General features: G+C 35.7%; 1 long non-coding RNA gene across 1 annotated transcript; it reads right to left on the bottom strand.

The window, feature by feature from the left end:
* Positions 1-11: 11 nt before the first annotated feature.
* LOC116166234 lies at positions 12-1,227 on the bottom strand. Its single transcript, XR_004144296.1, has 3 exons — positions 901-1,227; positions 496-631; positions 12-198 (listed from the first exon to the last, which is right to left on the bottom strand). It is a non-coding gene; the product is annotated as an uncharacterized LOC116166234 (long non-coding RNA).
* Between the last annotated feature and the right edge of the window lie 15,252 nt (positions 1,228-16,479).

Genomic DNA, 16,479 nt, shown 5'->3' with positions numbered 1-16,479 from the left:
AATTAAGAGAACAAAAATGTTTCCCATGGCAAAATCTGTTCTTACTACTCTTAATAATACAAAAAGTTCTTTATCATGTTTATTGTCTAAGTAAGTACAATGAACCTTATACCATTGTAAACAGAAAAAAATGCACTTTTTAAAAATGTCACCGCCAACTATGATTACCATCTAAAAAAATGTAAGTTTGCGTTATAGCTAGAAAATTATAAAAGAAGAATAAATATTAATAAATGTATCTTATTAAGCGGAAACAAATATACAATTTTTGTTCTTTGCATATTTCTGTATTTCTAATACTAACGATTCTACAACAGTTAAATGAAAAATCTCTAAATCTGTTTTTCGCTCATATCTAGTAAACTGTGAATTTTAAAAAAAAACAAAAGCATATCTTGAATAAGCTCTTAAAACTACAACTCTTTCCTCATTTAACCGAATCTCTATGTCTTACGGTTTCCGAGATCCTAATGTTTAAAATGAAAAAAAACTCACCCTGTTATGAGAATCCCATATGAAAACGCGATGACTTTATCTACCAATTAGGGTACTTCTCGGGACAGCACCGGGATCATTCCATGGCCTTACCCCCTCCATTTCCAAAAAATCGGTGACAATCCAAGTGAGTTAACTAAACAAAAATCATCAGAAGCAATAAAGGTGGAAGTATTTGACGCACCCTGTATTCCATGCCAATGTGGTGGTGACCAACTGCATTTTAAATAGAGAATCTCATATGAAAACGCGATGACCTTATCTACCAATTAGGGTACTTCTCGGACAGCACCGGTATCATTCCATGGCCTTTCCCTCTCCATTTCCAAGAAATCGGCGACAATCCAAGTTAGTTAACTAAACAAAAATCATCAGAAGCAATAAAGGTGGAAGTATTTGACGCACCCTGTTTTCCATGCCAATGTGGTGTTGTTGGTGGTTTAATTAGGAACCCCAAGTGAAAACGTAGTGACATTTTCTGACAAATAGAAACCACTAAATTACACCCCTGTATTATGTTCTAGAATGGTGTTGGCTATCTCCAATTTTAATTAGAAATCACACAAGAACGTTTGTACTTCTCGAACAGTATTGCGATTATTCTACGGCCTCTGTCTCAAAGATGTCGTTGACAATTGAAGTGGATTGACTCTAAAAAAATCCACCATCAGAGGTATAAGACGGATCCATGTATTTCGTTCCAAAAATATTTGCCAATCCTCTACTACCTTCCAAAATTAAGATTTACGTATGGGGGCGGTTTTTGATTTAATTATTCGCAAGACACTGGATGAGAGTACTGCATGCACCACTCTATCGTTCGTAAAAGTAATCAAAACTTACCCTGTCCACGTGGAAGAAACGCGCTTCATACTAACGAAATATGTACAACCGCACTCACTGGCGACTCATTCGCAAATGATTTTCGTTTAAGAATAAATAAAATTATAACCGCGATATAGATAAACAGATGCAGGTTACATCACCGCGTGCATCATTATCCTTGCATACAGGGTGACGCACCTTTCCTATTTCAACAAAAAACGACTTGCCTGATATCGAACGCAGAAAGACTTTTCTTGTAAGGACACGAACTTTCAAGATTGAACCACTACAACCGATTTCCAAAGAACAAGGAAACTTTTGATGTAGTGGTTCAAATTTTCTTGTATAGAGAAGCCAAACAGACCAAAGAAGTTTAAAATGAAAAAAAACTCACCCTGTCTAGATACTAAACGTACATAGAATTTCGTTATGCAGGCTTTGTTGAGAAATTTTCCTTCGTTAAATAAAGTTCATAATTCTAACTAAACTCTAAACAGTATCAAAATCATGTGAGATGCCACCGACTAGCTTTATTCTTTACAAAGTTTTTTACCTTTTTAAACGAATTTTTAATGGAAACCTCCCCTGAAATCTGAAATATGATTACAAAATTCCTCGATTTACTTGACAATAAAAACTGAACGTGTTACGTCTACTTTGGGGAAAAGGAACAATATTATATTGAGATAAGTACACGGTAAGCTTAGACAAAGTAGAGGTCGATTGAGACGAATTTCGGGGGTGAGGGGGGTGTGAATTACATTAATTTTTAGCCAAAATTTGAAGTTGAATTGATTTTTAGTAAAATGGGACCAGAGAAAATGTTAGATATCAAAACAGGCTTTCGCAGAAAACAACGGAGTTATAAGCTACAAGCAAATGTAATACGAAAACGACTATGTAATCAAACGTTAATCAAGGAGTTGACGGAATAAATAAAATTAGTTTTCGAACTTGCGACCTTTTTGAGCTCAATAAGCATGCTTTCTACCACTCTGTAACAGACAACAACACAAACTAACAAATAAAAGGGGTAGTGAATAACGACACATAAAATATTTTATAAGCAATGCTAACGTTTGACACGAAGGCTATGGGATATAAAAACTGTAATTAATACTCAATAAGAATCAATAATTCGAATGACTTCACACTAGTAAAAGCAAAATTTTGATCAACCACGGATTATCCTTACTATCGTCGAGATAGAAAAGCATAGACGTGACGTTAAATGCAAGAAAAGTCAATCAAAACTTACCCTGTCCACGTGGAAGAAACCGCGCTTCATACTAACGGAATATGTACAACCGCACTCACGGGCGACTCATTCGCAAATGATTTGCGTTTAAGAATAAATAAAAGTAAAACCGCGATATAGATAAACAGATGCAGGTTACATCACCGCGTGCATCATTATCCTTGCATACAGGGTGACGCACCTTTCCTATTTCAACGAAAAACGACTTGCCTGATATCGAAGGCAGAAAGACTTTTCTTATAAGGACACGAACTTTCAAGATTGTACCACTACAACCGATTTCCAAAGAAAAAGGAAACTTTTGATGTAGTGGTTCAAATTTTCTTGTATAGAGAAGCCAAAAAGACCAAAGAGGTTTTTTCTCGGTCAATTTCGGACAAGCCATTTTTTCGACAAATGTATAGATCCAGGATTTTTCAGAATGGACGACATCAAAAGATATAGGCAAAAATCTGAACTTCGTTTTGCATTCGCATTCCTTTCAAGAAATTCATTTCTTTTCACAAATTTTCAGCCGTCCGCTTCTATAAAAACACATGTCGACAGGCTGACCTGTGGGTATATGAACCCTGATCATTACAATGTAACCGAGACTATCTTAATACATCGGTCGGTTCAATTTGGTATTTTACACAAAACTGCATGGGATCATAAAAGCGTGAAGATATTAATACCCAAAATTACCCCCGTATCGACATGCGAGTTTCAATGGCAATATGATGGCATCAAAAGACCATCTAAAAAACGCAACAAGTGAAATTAGAGTGAGGTGAGGCCCGGTATGCGTATTAACATGCGTCACCCGTAGAAACTGCGTATTCGTAGGCCACTGTCATAAAGCTCTGGATCCGCATGTTAAGTACCGAGGTACGTGCGCCCCACCGGATATTTCTTGTGCACTGCCAGTAATATAATCGTGATCTGATCTTCAATGTCTGAGAACCGACTTTTGTTTAGTTGTTTAGTATATTTTATTTGAGGAAATGTGAAAACGAAACGTCAAAACTCTGTTCTAGATGCACTAAATTCAAATGTCATTCTCTGAAATCGATTTTGGATGTAGGTAATTATAAGATGTTAATTCCATTTTCGATTTTTCCGGAATGGGCTGCATAAATAAAATATGGTCAATGAACTATGCAAAGAACATAAAAATAACGGTGCGTAGTTTTGGGAGCAGTGCGGAATATAAAATAAACGGCTATTAAAAGTTAAGGTACCATAGAACAATTGACTATAATTATTCAAGAAAGTTTTATAAGGACATTCGAATGAGAAGCACCAACTCAGGTTAGCCGTAACTTACAAATGGCGCCTAATTGCCCTATGCATTGCAATTGTTAACTGAATAAAATGAAACACGCACGTTTTACAAATTACTTAACCGAACGTAATTCTGAATGCTATTACAGGCATTGTCATTCTTATTATTTCTTAACAAAGCTGGTGGAGCGACAACTGCTTTCTGTTACCTAAATTCAGTTGAAAATTTGCAGAGAACGCGTGACTGAGTACTACAGAAGTTCGATGGATGTGAATAACTCTTATAGTGTAAGTAGTTAAACCTACCCTTCAAATCTTTTTCGTTTATGCTAGTGGCTGATGTAGAAGAGAGAAACGCAATTTTTTGCGACGGTTTCGGAACCTGGTAAGTATGAGTTTTCTGGAAAGCCGAAATTGGTCTTCATATCCTCAAAATCCAAGATGGTAGATAAATTCAAAAATACATAACGTTCGGATTCGAGTCGCGAGGAGGATATCGATTCCCATGACGATAGGTAATGGCATAGGTATCCCTTCCGATTTTGTAGGTACAATTTTCCAAAAAAGTTCCATTGCCACCACGATGTAAAGAATTCGGTCTGAACAAAATTTGTTATTTGGGAGTCAGTAAAGTTGCAAGAAATGAGCTATGTTTATCTACACACAGTGAGCGGCTAAAATATGAAAAAAATTCATTTACAAATCAGGCGTCGCGGGTTTAAAAAAAATGCCCGCACACATGTATCAGAGAAAATGTACAAGAAGCTTAAAAAAGTAGATCTTTTTACTACTAGTTCCCCAGTTTAAGCTTTTTTGTTGTGGCTTCTTCCTTATACGATGTAGCACAGCCCCAAGACCAAAACTTCCTAAGATTTTTTGGATTATACTCACTTCCTTCCCGAGTTATTACTGATTCTGTGCAAGGAAAATGCGCTTTCGTCGGTTGCGACTGACCAGGTTTTGAACTTGTTAAAATTCATTTACGAATTATTTTTATTATGCCCAAATTCGAAAATTGATTTTAAAATACTATTCCATTAAAAAAAACAACTTTGGTATCACAATCTACTTTTTGAAGCACTGTTTTTTGCTTTAGAAATTATGATAGACGTGTGCGAGCATTTTTTAAAAACCTAACACCTGAATTTGTTCCATATTTTAGTCGCTCACTGTACATTTGTACGTTATATGACTAAAATTTTTAACAGAATACTAACGATTCTACAACAGTTAAATGAAAAATCGCTAAATCTGTTTTTCGCTCATATCTAGTACTGTGAATTAAAAAAAAAAAACAAAAGCATGTCTTGAATAAGCTCTTAAAACTACAACTCTTTCCTCATTTATCCGAATCTCTATGTCTTACGGTTTCCGAGATCCTAATGTTTAAAATGAAAAAAAAACTCACCCTGTATAGATACTAAACGTACATAGAATTTCGTTATGCAGGTTTTGTTGAGAAATTTTCCTTTGTTAAATAAAGTTCATAATTCTAACTAAACTCTAAACTGTATTAAAATCATGTGAGATGCCACCGACTAGCTTTATTCTTTGCAGTCTTTTACCTTTTTAGACGAATTTTTAATGGAAACCTCTCCTGAAATCTGAAATATGATTAGAAAATTCCTCGATTTACTATTATTATTATTATTATTATTATTATATTTAAATGATAATAGCATGAGGCAAGCCTATTTATGCTATTTTGTTTAAGCTAATTTCTATCGGTTACGAACGTACAATTAGTTAACAATATTAATCTTTTCTAAATTCTTGTTATCAAGACGATTCTTAAATTGGTACACATTTATTGAATTTACGATGTGTTCGTCTAGTGCATTCCACTGGTCGAACATGCGGTTAGTTAAAAATTTTTGCCTTTGCGTAGTTCTGAAGGGTTCCTTTTGCAATCTAGTGTCCGCGTAAGCGGGTATCTTCACGAAATTTCAGGAAGTCTAATTTGTTAGCGGGAAATAGGTCGTGAGTTAGTCGGTAAATCTGAATCAAGTCCGCTCTATCTTGTCTGAAACATAGTTCAGGCAACTTCAGTATACTTAATCTGTCACTGTACGAAATTAAGTTAAAATGTTTAGGCCATCGGGAAACTGCGTGCATAACTCGCTCTAACAACTTAATATCTTTGGCCAAATATGGTCTCCAAACTGAGACAGCATACTCCAAATGGGGTGTAATATACGTCACAAACAGCTTTGCACATAGTTCTGGCGACGGATTAAGAAATACTTTCCTCAACATACATAACGTGGCAAAAGACTTTTTAAAAACTTTAGCACATTGCTCGTCCCAAGTTAATTTATTATTTATTGTGACTCCTAAATCGTTTTGGTATTGAACTTCATTGATCAGTATATTATCCAAGCAGTAAGAAAATTTTGGATTATGTTGTCCTATTCGCAGCACCACACATTTTCCCCCGTTCAAAGGCAAGTCCCACGAGTTGCACCAGTCAACTACAGCATTTAAGGCGACTTGGATTTTATTTTCCGCTTCCAAGGAGTTACCAAATATTTTGATATCGTCAGCATAGGCCACATGGCTGCATTTCAAGTTCAAAAGTAAGTCCGACGTATACAAGATAAATAAAAAAGGTCCAAGGACAGAGCCTTGAGGGATACCACAAACGACCTCAGTTCTGTTTGATACAACGTTACCGGCTTTGACTACAAATGAACGATCGGACAAGAAAGCTTTAATCCACTGTAAGACATTTCCATTAATTCCAAAACTCACCAACTTATGTACTTAACAATAATTCGTGAGAGACCCTGTCGAACGCCTTACTGAAATCTAAATAAATGATATCAATAGAGGCTCCAGAATCGCTAAGTTTGGTCCACTGGTTAATCGAAGATAGTAGGTTCGTTATCGTAGAACGACCTGGTAGGAAACCATGCTGTGTGTCAGGAATTAGACCGTGCTTTAGCACATAATCTAAAATCGCTTTAACTAAAAGCTTTTCCATAAGTTTATACACTATCGACGTTAAACTGATTGGCCGGTAGTTAGCCGGATTGAATTTGTCTCCTTTTTTATAAATCGGCGTTACAATAGCTTGTAGCCATTGGACTGGAAGTACTCCAGCGTTCAATGAGTTATTGAACATGACACTTGACAATAAAAACTGAACGTGTTACGTTTACTTTGGGGAAAAGGAACAAAATTACATTGAGATAAGTACACGGTAAGCTCAGACAAAGTAGAGTTCGATCGGGACGAATTTCGGGGGAGAGGGAGGTGTGAATTACATTAATTTTTAGTCAAAATTTGAAGTTAAATTGATTTTTAGTAAAATGGAACCAGAGAAAATATTAGATATCAAAACAGGCTTTCGCAGAAAACAACGGAGCTATAAGCTACAAGCAAATGTAATACGAAAACGAGTATGTAATCAAACGTTAATCAAGGAGTCGACGGAATAAAAAAAAATTAGTTTTCGAACTTGCGACCTTTTTGAGCTCAATAAGGATGCGTTCTACCAATCTGTAACAGACAACAACACAAACTAACAAATAAAAGGGGTAGTGAATAGCGACACATAAAATATTTCATAAGCAATGCTAACGTCTGACACGAAGGCTATGGGATATAAAAACTGTAATTAATACTCAATAAGAATCAATAATTCGAATGACTTCACACTAGTAAAAGCAAAATTTTGATCCACCACGGATTATCCTTACTATCGTCGAGGTAGAAAAGCATAGACGTGACGTTAAATGCAAGAAAAGTACTGTACCATACACACATAACTAAATTATTCGCAGAGCACTGGATGAAAACTACTGCATGCACCACTCTTTCGTAAAAGTAATCAAAACTCACCCTGTCCACGTGGAAGAAACCGCGCTTCATACTAACGGAATGTGCACAACCGCACTCACTGGCGATTCATTCGCAAATGATTTGCGTTTAAGAATAAATAAAATTATAACCGCGATATAGATAAACAGATGCAGGTTACATCACCACGTGCATCATTATCCTTGCATACAGGGTGACCTTTTCTATTTCAACGAAAAACGACTTGCCCGATATCGAACGCGGAAAGACTTTACTTATAAGGACAAGAACTTTCTTGATTGAACCACTACATCAATTAATCGTACCATACACACATAACTAAATTTTTATTGATCTAATCAATTCAAAACAGAACAAAGATAATATGAGCCGATTATCAGAGTGAAACAAATAGCGTAATTAATACTTGTAGATATCGGCTTATGGATTTTGAAGTTTTATTGCAATTTTAATATTACACCATGAAACTACTGGAAATGTTGCGGATTGATAACAAAAAATCTGATCATTTTAATGCGACACAGTTCTTTTAGCGCATCTTATAACCCCTTGTTAGAACGTAAATAACATCTACAAATTGATCCCTCTAGAATCTTTTACCTTTTCGAATGTTATCAGAATTTTCTTCGAATATTTTAGTGTTTTTTGTAATTTTTTAAATCTGTATAGAAGCTTCAGACAAGTTTCAAAACCTCTAAAATACACAAAACTTCCAGACCACTTAATATCTGAAAGTCACTCTACATCCACGGAAATAAAAATACCACACTATAACATCTACTGTGCAAATCAGCCCTCCGGCTATAATCTCAGTAGGGAATATACTAAAACACCTTCATAAAAAAGCTGTAGTTCTAATTAGAACAATACTTCTCCACTCATTGGAAGTTCGTCGTAAATACTATGATTCCTAAATCTGCCAAACCTGCATAAGAAGCTGCATCTTACCCACCGATAAGCCTGTTACCCCTACGATATATGAAATATTTCGGCGCCTGTTGTTATACAGAATCAAAGATACAACACCTATAGAATAGTTAATTTTGAATCACCAATTTGGCTTCCGGGGAGGATATCGTCATGGAATAGTTAACCACATGAAGTATGGCATCGAAGGGAAAAAAATCTGTGCGCATCAGTATTATTGGATATTCAACAGGCCTTCGACAAGGTATAGCAGGGCGGATTGTTATATAAAATTTAAAAGAAGCTACCCGTGACGATTCACAATAATTTGAAATTGTTACCGCCACGTTGGTTGCGCCAATTATTAAGATTTTTCTTACTGACTGTTGTAGTTGCTCCTTGTTGTATGGAACGTGGTATTTGTATCTCCAAAACTTAATTTGGGTAGTATGACAACAAACATTGGGAACGTTGTGCTTAGATAAAACACCAATTTGAATATCCCAGCAAGATCAAATTCGATACGTTACCTAAATTATATTTTTAAATCAATAAACACTGTCAAATGCAGGCAATGCATGTCGTTTGCTTTATTTATAATGCAAACGTTATAGGTTACACTTTAAATGCAATCTTCCTGAAAAAATCTAGTCTAAACCTGAATCAATTTACGAATTTAATTAATTAATTGCATTGTAATTTACCCCAAAGTCTTACGCGCAACTGTATAAACGATTGTTCAAAGAACGCAAACGCAATTCAGTTTAAGTCCGCATAAAATGTAAACAAACTAACCTTTATCTTGATCAGCTGGTGACGTCGCAGGTGCAGGGTTAAGTTTCCACAATTACGGGGATGTGGAACGACGACATTGACAGAATTATCACAACCAAGACCTCCTTCTAATCTTACATCCCTTTAACAGCCCTTTGATTTGAATGCTACTTTTTCTCCATAGACGAAGTAGATTAACGTAAACAATTCTTCCAAACTGGTCGAATGGCGTTGAAATGCTTTTTCTCCGCGTGAATTTATTGTTTATGTATATGTAAAAACACTCTTGGAGCAATATTTGGCACCTTTTCTACACCGCAAGTACGCCTTGCATACGCCCTCACGCGTCTCTCGAATGCAAATGAATGTTAAATTACGAATGCGCGCACACGTCTCGATTTATCCTGCGACCCCGAAATTCCCGCCTAAATTAGTAAGTTTAAATTAACAATGAAAAAGAAAAACATACTTATCCGCTGTAACGTTTGCTACATACACGGTAATTTAAAAATACATATTGAGGTACCATCTCATACGCCACCAAATTTTCCCCCTCTCAAAATCTTATTTAACACAAAGACATTTCCAAATGAAATTCGAGGGAAAACTTTCAACCTATCGAACAATCAATTCCGGTATCCTACAGAGAAGCGTATATAAAGCATGCGCGGTTTCAACGAGAAAATCGCTCTTACCACAACTATACCGAGTGGTTTAGCACCACGTTCAACTATTTTTCTCCCAAAATGATTATTTTGGTGGGAAATTAGGATGGGGGATGGATAAGGTAGACAGTTCTTTACAATTAAATTCGCCCAGTACATCGCCATGCGCCTTTAGATATTAGTTAGGTAAATTATGGGAAAGTAACCCAAAGATAAAAAATGTGAAGAGATCTCGAATCCTACCAAAAATGCTGAACCTACTTCTCAAAATCCTACCTTATATTCAACCTATACAGATTTTTTTTATAGCCATTAGAAGATGCAAAAAGTACAATCTTCCATTAGTATTTTATGCAATATCTTAAGTAAATAATTAAAAATATATTATTTTAGTAAATAAAAAATGTATCCCATTCCAATTCCATCTGGGCGTTTACCATCCGTTCGGAAAAGGTCACACGATTCTAATAAACTTGGAATATCAATTTTTTTTAAGGGAGCATATAAAAACTTAGCAAATGTCCCTGGTTTCTCCAGATTCATCCAGACATTTTTTATCTTGTTACTTACCCTACCAGTGTGTTCTAAAACCAGAAAGTTTAAGCCTAAATGATACTTTATTCCTAAATTACAAACGGCTGACGATGTTTAGGCAGATTGTAGTTACACCAAAGTACAGAGACTTTCAAAAGATTCTTTGGACCTAATGAACGTTGGCCTGAATGGACATTTTTAAATACTGCTACTTTTTATGAGACCACTTCAAGAACGTGCTACAGTTGACGAATTTTCCTGAGGTCAGCAAATTGTTGAAGAGTGAAATTTACATAAATTTAATAGGAAATGCCCTTGTGTTCCTCCGGCTCTACCTACAACAGCAGCCAGTAAATTTACTTAGCTTAGAAGGTTTCCAACTAAAAAAAAGGGGGCTTAAAATTTCCCAGAACTTCATTCTGGTCATTTGACAAAGACGAGCCACACGTTCTCAAGGTCCTTGGCCTTCAGTGGCAACCCTTTCCACGTAGTTCCTATCTATGTGAATTAAGAGCGACAAACGCACAAAATTGTCCAATACCGACCGCACTTTTCGACCCATTGGGATTTTTGGGTCCAGTTTTACTTTCAACCAAATATCTTATGCAATGTTTGTAGACACTGAATATCGGTTGGGACGAACCACCCTCACAAAATATTGTCAATAACTGGATAGAAATTGCGGGCGGTATTGGAAGTCACGAATTTAGCAGATGGTTTTCCAGTTTTCCATTCATACGGTAACGGTAAATTAAATATACTGAGAAATCTCGATTTTTTGCTACTGGCTTGGCTTCTTAAAAACACCAAAAGCGTTTTCGATACATTATTATATTAGCAATTAATACTAGGTCGTAGTTCGTACTCTCTTAGATACTTTATTTAGGAGATCCTTAGTACCTACTTGCATACCGATGATATTTATACACAAAGCGCGTTTGTTAATTAACCTATAAGCTTAGTAATTGAGTAGAAATTGCCATGATTACAATGCAACGAGTAGCTTATAAGTTATAATGAAATATCGAACGCACTGGTAGTACTATTACGGTGTAATTATCAAAATCTCTGAATTTAACGAGATCTATTAGATCTAGTTTCTAATGTGGATTCATTTTTTCTAATACAACAACAACAGCAAACTTCTGATCTGATCGCCACGCAACATTGTTCCTCACTGTGCTTTATTTTTCTAATTTCCTACGAACATTAAGTTGTATTGAAAGTAAAACGAAAAGGAACGGTCTGATCCGTCTCTGTACAATATTACACCTGGCGAAGCAAACGCTACCTTGTCATTACCAAGCCGATATTGCTACACCCACCGCGGCCACTATACATTCTTCTAATAATTGATTTTGTTGTTAGCGTATATTATCTTACATAATTAGAGCCAGTTCTTCACGATACGGCAACTATCATATTTTGACGAGCAATAATTTAATGTAGTCTGTATAGAATAAGATTTGCGGCGTGCAAACCCAGAGTTTTTACTATCGAAGCAATCCCATTACTGTTAGGTTCACATTTCTAAAGACACCTGGATAAAGTACGATAAGTATATTATTATTTAGCTGCCTAGAAGTAGTTCATCCATTTTTAACTAAAATTGCTTTGGTTTCTTTTTCAAGAGAACGTTGTTACGTAACAAAGATTATTTGTAATTACTTACACATATTTTTAAATGTGCAATTCGCTCATGTTGAGGGTTGTTGTTATAATGTAATTATGTTAACAGTTGAATTATAATTTAGAGTTGTACATCTACTCCATATAGAGATATCCTTGTGCCATCATTCGGTTTATTTAGGGAATTTGACCTTCTTTCAATTTCAATGGCCTCACGTGTTAAGCGTTCTTTTAAAGCAAAAGCCATCAACTGTATTTGATTGGTGTCGATCTGCTGACCAGCATCCGAAAAAGAGGAAGGATTATGTTTTTTGAATAACTTGTGCAATCTATTAGTTTGAGCTATTACAGTCCAACAACATATAGATTCATACATTTCTTGGCTTTCTCCTAGAATTTACTTCTTGGCATGACATTACGTTAAAATTGTTCTAGTGAATTATTTGAATAATTTTGAACTACTTACCACCATTACATTTCGTCGGTTTACTGAATAATTTCCTGGCAGTTTTTTTTTATTTGCGTCAATGAAGCATTCAGTTGCACAAATGTGTGAACTTTCTAAACAATTTCTAGCCAAGTGTGCCATCTGCACTATTCACTATGCCTATGTAATTAATTGCTATCGTTAGATTCATTCTCAATGACAAATTTAGTGCTGGAATAGGTGTTATCATGGAGTTATTGAATTGAATTATGAAGTTCTTCACAGGTTTCCGGTTTCCCTATAGATGCTTCCAAATAATGAAGGGGGAGTAAATTTGATTATCTCAACGGCCGCATCCAACTCTATTTCCACGCGATCTTTTGGAAAGATCCCGAATATCATTTGATCCCGGAAAAATGGATTTAAAAACTATAAATTTGTATAAAATTTTGATGACTTTACCGCTTATCAAAATATAGCGCTAACGGCGAAAAGAACTTTTTAAAAGTACACAAAAGCTAGCTCTCAATCATTTATTGGTAAATTAAATAGAAATACTCTAAAGGAAATTTCTGGCATATTGTAAAATCTATTAATAGTACTATTACACTAAAAGGACTCCAATTCAAAGTGAATGAATTAAAAAAATCCCTGATACCATTGCACCCCTGACGGACTGATCTCCATTTCAACTCAACTGTAAGAAATTGACTTCACAAATAGTAATTATTTAACCAAACCTTTTTTGATCATGGAACTTCACCTAGCTATCAAAATTATAGACCGAGAGATGGTGACACTTTTTCTGGTGTGATTTGCTATACAAAAGTATGCCGACCATTCAAAGATTTAATTAAGAACTCCTCAAAACGAAAATGGTGTTAACTCCCTGGGAGTGGGGCCGTTATTGTGTGACGATTGTTTAAATATGTAGGAAAATTTAATGATTTTGGACAAATGGCGGAAACTAAATGCCATACTTTTCCTGTGGGCCTTATAGCCCGCTATACTAATTTGAACGTGCCGATTTTTGTTTTTTTTTTTTGGGTGCTTTGCTACAAGTTCATTTTTTGTAATGAGCATCAGTTCTCGTGTCATTCACAAAAATCATCCTGCCATACCGCTCCGACGGGCCCTCATAGCCGCCATACCGCCGCAAAGGTGTCATTTTTTGTTAATAATTTTGAGCGATTTGCTACACCCTATAAATTCTTCCACCAGTTATTTTTATAGTCAGAAATAGAAATTTCGATATGCCATAGCTGTGGCATGAGCCAATTATGTATAATATTTCTTAAGCAATGCTAACGTCTGACACGAAAGCTTTCGGATATAAAAAGTGTAATTAATACTCAATAAGAATCAATAATTCCAATGACTTTCCACTAGTAAAGCACAATTTTGATCAACCACGGATTATTTTTACTATCGTCGAGGTAGAAAAGCATAGACGTGACGTTAAATGCAAGAAAAGTACTGTACCATACACACATAACTAAATTATTCGCAGGGCACTGGATGAAAACTACTGCATGCACCACTCTTTCGTAAAAGTAATCAAAACTCACCCTGTCCACGTGGAAGAAACCGCGCTTCATACTAACGGAATATGTACAACCGCCCTCACGGGCGACGTATTCGCAAATGATTTGCGTTTAAGAATAAATAAAATTATAACCGCGATATAGATAAACAGATGCAGGTTACATCACCACGTGCATCATTATCCTTGCATACAGGGTGACCCTTTCTATTTCAACGAAAAACGACTTGCCTGATATCGAACGCGGAAATTTTCGCAAAATTTGGGCGGTTTGGCACCAATTTTGGTGTAAGAAAAGTAACTATCAAGTTTCAAACATGAATCTCAGGCAAATATTGTTTTATAACGAAATGTTGCTTAATATTCGACGTACCTACCACTCGAAGGTCTTCAAGTTGGGGAGGCCCCTGGTGGTTGTGTTCTGCATTGCATTCAATGTATTACAACGCAGGATCGCAGGTAGTAGGTATCAGCTGCTCGTCAAGGTTAAATATACCGGGTGAATATTCCAAAACAGAAGATTCACATCCTGATTCACATGGAAAAATTAGTTAATTTTCAGTAGGTACTCTCAGTTTCATTTCTCCTTGTTTTATCCAAAATTCGACCATAAATCCTACTGGCAAAATCATAAGCCACGAATAGTATACCACAAAAAGCAGATTCAAACGTAATTAATTTACTTTTTTAATTACTAATTGATTTATTGTCGAATTGTGGTTAAAATAAAGGATAAATACAACTGAAAATTAACTATACTTCGTATATATCCTTAGATGAGAAAAAAATCTTCTTTCAATTGGTGTCATTATAAACCCTCTAAGACCTAAGTTAACATGGGGAGCAACAATCTGCAAAAACGTTTTCCCCATCTTAATTCCCTATGTTCGGTTTTGGAATATTCACCCGGTATAATATCCATAACAGTATAGCTTCGGTTATTCGGCCGGTAGGTATGAATGTAATGGAACGTACATTTTTAAACAAATGCCTATTTGATTTTAATGATTTTTCTTATTGATTTTTAACCATGAATTGTAATGTATAATATCAGATTTTCGCGTATGGCGCTATCTTTGGCCATGATGACGAGTATGGCATATATATCATGGATCAAATTGGAGCATGAACTTTCGGGCAACTTTGCCCTTATTTAACCTATAGTTATAGTGTGCTATATTGAATAGAGATATGGAGTACAGGGTGGTGCAAATCTTTGATGACCATAAGTAAGGAATCGCGTACTATTTCACAATTTACCTTACATAAAACCAAGCCTAGTAGACGATGTTTAGGGTTAATCACTGAACTACACCGAGTTAATTAGTTCGTGCATCCTATTGGACTTGGATATTTATGTGAATATCGTTAAAATGAGGGATATTGAAGTCACCTGATTAATAACTTGTCACTTGTTCCGGAAACTAAAGATTCAAAAAAACTTGCATAATGTTGAATGGATATGGTGAAGGGAACAATTACAAAAATAGTTTAAGGATCTAAAGTGACTAGGATGATCAAGTGCGAATATCGCGCGAACGGAGTGCCGAAATAGGAGATATTAATTTCTGGGATTTGAAAGAGTGTCTCCAAAAGAAAAGATGGAAGGCATTAATTAGTTTGCATTAGTTTGGCTTAACAAAAAATTGAGAGCAAACGGTTATGTGTTACGTCCTTTTGTCATCCATATTTTTGCATGAAAATACCGTGGACGAGAGTGTTTAAATTGCTAATTATATAAAATCTCACCCTTAAACTCGTCACTGTATACGAACTGTGTTGTGCGCTTCTCCCTATTTTAATATACGCAGCGGCTCAAAAACCTGTACTATCGTTGTACATATCAATTTTATAAGAAAAAAATGCTGGCATTTAATTTATTCATAAAAGAAAATTACCTTCCATTGGTCCCCAATGAAAATTCGCGTTAAGGACAGCTCGATACCAAGGAAATTCGCCCTTTAAATAAATGAAGTTCTTCCATTTCTGTGCCAATATTTGCTTCGAGAAACTGGCGTCCCAGTATTCGTTCCCAAAACAATTTTCCCCCAAAAAAATTCTCCCCTGTCAGAATACTGACTCGCTACGTTAACTCGAGACTTGTTACAACAAAATTCACGTTCTGTAATAAGATTACTTCAAAAAATTTCCACGCTCCGGAATAAACCCGCATCCTAAGATTCGCCAGTCGGTTACAATAGCTACCGATTTTAAGAAATTCCTAAAGAAGTGCTATAAAAAGTTATTTTTGCCAGAGCCTATGATTTCGTGACCAAATCCAGAACCAATGTTACACCATTTCCGATTTCGTACTTTTGACAGTGACATTACAAATTGT

The sequence above is a fragment of the Photinus pyralis genome, unplaced genomic scaffold (assembly GCF_008802855.1).
Source record: "Photinus pyralis isolate 1611_PpyrPB1 unplaced genomic scaffold, Ppyr1.3 Ppyr1.4_LG3a, whole genome shotgun sequence".
NCBI classification, from domain to species: domain Eukaryota; kingdom Metazoa; phylum Arthropoda; class Insecta; order Coleoptera; family Lampyridae; genus Photinus; species Photinus pyralis.
Note: the sequence above shows the minus strand (reverse complement) of the source record. Positions and strands in the feature narration are given on the sequence as shown.